General features: G+C 31.4%; 1 long non-coding RNA gene across 2 annotated transcripts; it reads left to right on the top strand.

The window, feature by feature from the left end:
* On the top strand, positions 1–2,576 carry LOC107628131. 2 transcript variants are annotated; one of them, XR_001617604.2, is made up of 3 exons: positions 1–1,913; positions 2,052–2,120; positions 2,202–2,576. It is a non-coding gene; the product is annotated as an uncharacterized LOC107628131 (long non-coding RNA). The 2 variants fall into 2 exon arrangements; XR_002356925.1 differs by having other exon boundaries at positions 10–2,120.

Here is a 6,311-nt window from a genome sequence, read left to right as displayed (position 1 = left end):
GTTTTCTTGGGTGCCTTCCCCTTACACTTCCTGTCCACATAACTCTTCTGGGCACTCTTTTCTATAACAATAACAATCTTTTTTACTGTCATCATTATCCTCAAATCTTGGTGGAGGTGGTTTGTATGGCTTGTCCTCTGTGCTCTCATAACCATCATCACTTGAAGATCTATCAACAATATCATCATCCTCAATGTTAAAAGTCTGAATCAGACAATGAAGCATCCAAGATAAGGTAATCAAAGTACAGATAAAACTCATCTGTCTCTTTGTTCATCATCTTATTCTCCCGTAATTCGTTAATTTCTACATCTCCTTTAACAAGATGCAGTCCAGATTCCAAGTCAGATGCAGTGTTGTCAAACCAGTACATGACTTTATAATCATGGTAGCCTAATTCCTTAAATAAGGTCTCCAGCTCAAAGAAGTTGATATGATTAATATCCATCTTGAAAAATATCTCAACCTTTCCATCAATATATACAAGCACATTTTTGTTATCCCATAAAAAATGACTCCATGATTAAAAGCAGAGACCACAAAATCATCCATCTGTTAAAATTTTGGATACAATAATATTAACAACATTGACTAAAAATCCTACATGGTATATGATCACATTAATATTAACATATCACCTAATAAAACTATCACTTTCCATGAAAAAGCTCAATCATATTTTAATACTACATTAGCCTAATGGTTCTAGTTGTGTTCTATAGAAATAGAAATCCTAATACTCAAGTGGGACCATAAATATAAAATGGAGTAATTATAGAATGCTATCAAAGGTCACATGAAAATCTACAAGTCAAATAAATTATTTTCTAATATTTGTCAACGTCGAGTATCAACAACTTTCGTTAAAGTTCCTCGCCTCTTTCCTTTTACTTCAACCAGAGTTATGACAACACTGTCGGTAATGGGAAAGATGGATTAATATTGCTAATGGAGTTTATGAAGGTGTTGAGTTAGGAGATGAATCAGACTTCCACCATGGTTTTTCTCCATAAAACCCAATGGAGGGACTGGGGTTTGATGTCTTTTTATCAAAGCAACAAGAAGAAACGATTATAATAGGGTTTGACTCATTTGCACGCATCGTTTTGAAACTCAAAAACGGTGTCATTCTTGACATAAGCACATGGACTACAATGTCTGCTTTGATACACGTGGCACTTAACGGTAATGTGTATAGTTAACACTCTACGCAGACAACTTTCGTCGGTCACTAACAGGCAAATTTGAATAGGGGACAGATTCGTCTAACGGCGATAGCCTTCCGGCACTACAAAAAAAATGAATTAAAATGACAATAGTTTTATGGTGGTTACACAAAACTTCCTTTTTTTGGCCAATTTTGGCATTTTTAGCCTCTGCCATAATTTTTCATATTTTTGTGGCGTTTTAGTTTATTATGGAGGTTTATAACGCCACTATGATTTTTAGTTTCTCTTTTAATTGGATGATTAGTGTTGCTGCATATGAGAAATTGGGGGTAATGTAAATTGACTCGCGTTTCTGCGTTCCTCTTTCTCGCCGTCGTGGTGTTCTTCACTGCTATGCTCGCATCACGTTCTGCTCTGCTCATGTCATGTGCTTCTTCTCGCATCGTGTTCTGCTCTGCTCTGCCATGTTCGATCTTCGGCCCGCGCCATTCTGAAACATTCGCTTTGTTCCGCCGTGGTGTCATTCACATCTTCCTCTCAAGTCTCTCGGGCATGACAAAAATTTCTCTCAAATTTTACTTACTAGTGGTTTAATTTGGTTGAATTGTTGAAATAACAAAACTACTCTAATCATGTTCAATTAGAAACCCTAACCCCAACCACTTTTGAATTTTGATTTTGATTTGAAATAATGATGGGAGAAAATTTTTATATGATGGTGATGTCACTATTGACAATATTAAGGTACGCTTCTTTCTACTTGTCAGGGCTCTGTTCATTTTGTTATCATATTAATGAATGTGCATGAATGCTATCTTCTATCTTAGTTATGTTTGAAATCTTGGTTGTGGCTGAAAATTCCATGTATGCTTTTTTTCTTAGGCATTTGGTGAAGATTTTCTTCATGACAAGTTAAAACTTTTCCTCAAGTCAGATCCAGTTCCAGAAACTGTGAGTTATTTTCATTTTACATAAATGTTCTTTTGGCATGGTATTTTAGCCACTGATCTAACATGTATGCTAACTTGGCAGAATGATGGTGACATAAAAATTTGTTGTCCAAAAACAAAATGATCAACAGAATTATGAGTGCACAAAATCTTCAAAGAAAACTCTCTCCAGAACTTGTCAAGCTGCCATACCTTAAAGAGATGTATATAATAAATGTCTTATTTGAAGTAGGAGACCATACTTAAGAGGATATATATTTGAAGGTGTAAAACCAGCACTTATTAGATGGTTTAAATACATTATTAGATATTAACATAGTTTAGGAAATTGGATGATAGATTTGACTAATTAGTACTTATTGCAATGCTTGTATTTTGGTAAGTTTAGTAAGACAAATTTTTGTATAGGAGTTATTACTTTTGATTTCCAATAATAAAAAATTATATATTATATTAATACTTTATTTATGAGTTATAATATTTCATTTATGGATTATGATTTTTTGTTATTGTGAAATTTTAATCACAAAATTATTTATTTAACGCGATAAAAACGTCGGTAAAAACTGCTTTTTTAAACGATAAAAAATGTCACTGTCAGGGTAAAACGGCGGTTCAAAATACCATTTTAACCAACCAAAACGTTACTGTCAGGGTAAAAATTACGGTTTAAAAACGCCGTTTTAATCAACCAAAACGTTACTCTGTCAGGGTAATAATGGCGGTTTAAACCGTCATTTTGACCGATCTAAAAACCGCCGTTTTAACCCTGGAAATAACGGCGGTTTGAACTACCATTTTAACCTATTCAAAAACCGCCGTTTTAACCCAGAAAATTGTGGCGATTTTTTAAAAACCACCGTAATAACCAGAATGGCGCCCAGAATTACGTCGTTTTACAAAACCACCATTCTTAGTAATAATAGCGGTTCAAACTGCCGTAAATACAAAAAAAACGCTGTTTTTACCAGAATTTTTTGTAGTGAGACTTAATTGGGTATTAACAGGGTTAGGAACTAAATTGTCTATCGCAATAAAATTTTTAGGAACTAAATTGGATAATTACTCAAAAATAATTGATGCAGTCCAATTTTCAAAAACGGTCTGAATCATTGATTTTTATAAAACTCGAACAGTTCAAACCGGTTCTAATGCAAGGACGAGCTATGAATAACCTAGCCCAAATTGGTAGCGGGTGATCGGTTTTTCAGTCCGACTAAATGAGTCATTTTGATTTTTACAACTATGTTAGAAATTTGTCGATTTGGAGCATTAAGTGTGCAATTGGTAAGGATATTTTGGGTTTTTGATTTGAAAACAATGGACACCGTAAAAAGATATTTTAAATTTGTCAAAAAAAGTTTGTTTACTTGTAAATTTACTATTAAACTAACTTCTTTTATTTACAAAACTGCCAACATAATATTATAAGAAAAATTTTAAGTGTACCAAGAATATCGGTGTTCCAGTTGTTTTAACCGTTGATTTCAATTAATATATATTAAATATATTTTTTATAATTTAGATCAACGATTAAAACAACTGGAATACCGATGTTCTCGATACACTTGAAACTCTTCCAATATTATATACCGTTCACACTTTAGATATGAATTTATGAATTAAGTTCTAAAGTTGTTTTTCATGTGCAGTAAAATTTTTTTGAGATTTTAATTATTTCAATTATGTTTTTAAAATTAAAAAAAACGAATCATGTTAATCCCTTTTCATAAAGTGACTTATCAGATTTTTAAAAAACTAACCTCTTACATTTTTATAAATCTCAAATAAATAATTAGTACAATTAGAATTTTCAAAACTATTTTAATTTATATGACTAATTTTAACGACTACTTTAAAATTTAATTCCTGAATATGCAGAAAGTCAGAAACACATAATGACAAAAAAAAAAAATTCAGAGCTAAATTATTTAACCTGATGCATATATTGAGAATAAGAAGAACCTTGTTCTTCAAAAGTTTGAATTCCAGCTTTCAAGTATGATTACCAAATGAAAATTGTGTAAATAAAAGTAGTTGATTTTGTGGCAAATTCACAAATAAATAAACTTATTCTTATTAAAATTTTGAGATAATTTTAATAGCTACATTCATGGAAATCTCTCTAGAATGAGTTGTTTACTCTCTTAGTCTTACCCTATCTTTAGGGTTGACTCCAAATTAAAATTTTATGAAGGGCTAAGATTATTCTAACGTAAATATTTTTCATTTTTAAGGAGTTAAAAAAGAATTTAATTTTAATACACTGTCAAATGTAAAGTATCGTAGTTTTATACGTGCATTCAATTAAAAATAATTATCTTTCACTTTGACCATTTGAATAGGGAAAAGTATATGGAACTAAGAGCTGATCAGCCAAAAAGTAAACAACTTAACTAATTTATAATTATATTTAATTAATTTTATTTGTTTTTAATTTATAATATTTGATATTAATTGCTTCTCATCCCAAATTAAAATTCTGAATGATATGTTGGAGAAATAGGGGCGGGGATCACGAAACTTCCAACAATCCTGATTCTTAGTATATAAAAAATTTTATAAAATATATAAAAAACATCCATTTAGTATGAAAAAGAAACATTCTGATACTTAGTAAAAAAAACATCCTAATACCTAGCATAAACACCATTCACGTAGAGGTTTTAAATTCATCCAGAGGCATTTAGCTGGTACCATCTTGATTCCCTAGCATTGTTGTTTGAATAGGAAAAAGTCATCCAAAATAGCAGATATAATTATACGATTATGTAAAATGTTTTACACTGTCAATGTATTAAAATTAAACTCATAAATAAAATTAAAATATTATCAATTTTGACTTATTTAATATGTAGTAATTTTATATATGGATACATAGATGATAAATGGAGCATGCAAAAATTGCGGATATAAAACAAAACATCCATCAATTTTTTTTATAGAAACCTTGCATCACATGCCTTGTTTTTTAACCCTAGAAACAAAAATGGACCCTGTTGATATAATTTCCATCCACATATTATACATAAATAAACTCCAAAAAAGATTATTATTGTCTCACGTGTTGAATTAGGTGTCTCCATTTTTGTGGTTTCAATCAACTGAGATCTCATAATAAATTGTTATCTTCCATTGTAGCAGCATCCAACTTGCTCTTCTTTGCGTCCTCTTCGTTCAGTTCCAAAACTATGAGACAATTAAATCTACCCAATTTTTTGTCCGTACAATGCCAATCATGCATATAGGGGTGCACAGATCCGGCCCGGTCCGAAGGCCCGGCCCGGTCCCGAATATTTTTGGGGCTAATTTGGTGTGATTTTATCGGGTTTAGAGTCGGATAAGGGTCTCAAAAATAAACCCGGTCATTATTTTGGGTCGGGTCCGGGCCATAGCTCGGGTCACCCGAAGTCGGCCCGATGACCCGGTCATCATACACAGTTAATATCTTGTGTTATTAGTGATGGATCATGACTATTCTTATGTGAAATTTAAGTATTATAAATCTTAATATTTTGTGTTATTAGTCATTATAAAACTATAAGTTAATATTTTATGTTTAGAATGCATAAGACTTTAGACTAATGCATAATATTGTGTTATTTGTATTGATTTAAATATTTGGTATTATTAGACAATATTAGTATTGATTGTGGTTATACTTTAGTATTGATTGTGGTTATGCTTTAATTTTGAAGAATGGTTGGTTCTTGTTATATTTTTCTAAGTGAATTTTACCATGTTAAATAATGGTTGGAGTCTTGGAAATTTGGATATTTTTACATGCTAGCTTACAAGAAGGTATCAACGTAATGTAATGTTAACGGCTCGGTTTTCACCCGATTTTTACCCGGTATAATTGTGACCCGAAAGTGTATTGGTTTCATCGGGTCTATGGCCGGGTTCGGGTCTAATAAATAGACCCGGTGTATATTTCGGGCCGGGTCTGGGTCACATCAAACCCGGCTTCACCCGGCCCATGTGCACCCCTACATGCATATATGCTTTTTTGTTTTCATAATTATTATTGGACTAAATTATTATCTAACAATTTTTAACTAGTAAATTCATATGAAAAGAATTGCAGGTAAATTTTCATCTTAGTTAATATTAATTAATTTTTCATTAAAATTATTTTTTATTTTTATTTTTTTTGAATAGTTTGAAATTTAGTATTATGATATATAATTTA

The sequence above is a fragment of the Arachis ipaensis genome, chromosome B02 (genome assembly GCF_000816755.2).
Source record: "Arachis ipaensis cultivar K30076 chromosome B02, Araip1.1, whole genome shotgun sequence".
Lineage (NCBI taxonomy): Eukaryota > Viridiplantae > Streptophyta > Magnoliopsida > Fabales > Fabaceae > Arachis > Arachis ipaensis.
This window is presented reverse-complemented; position numbering and strand designations above follow the sequence as displayed.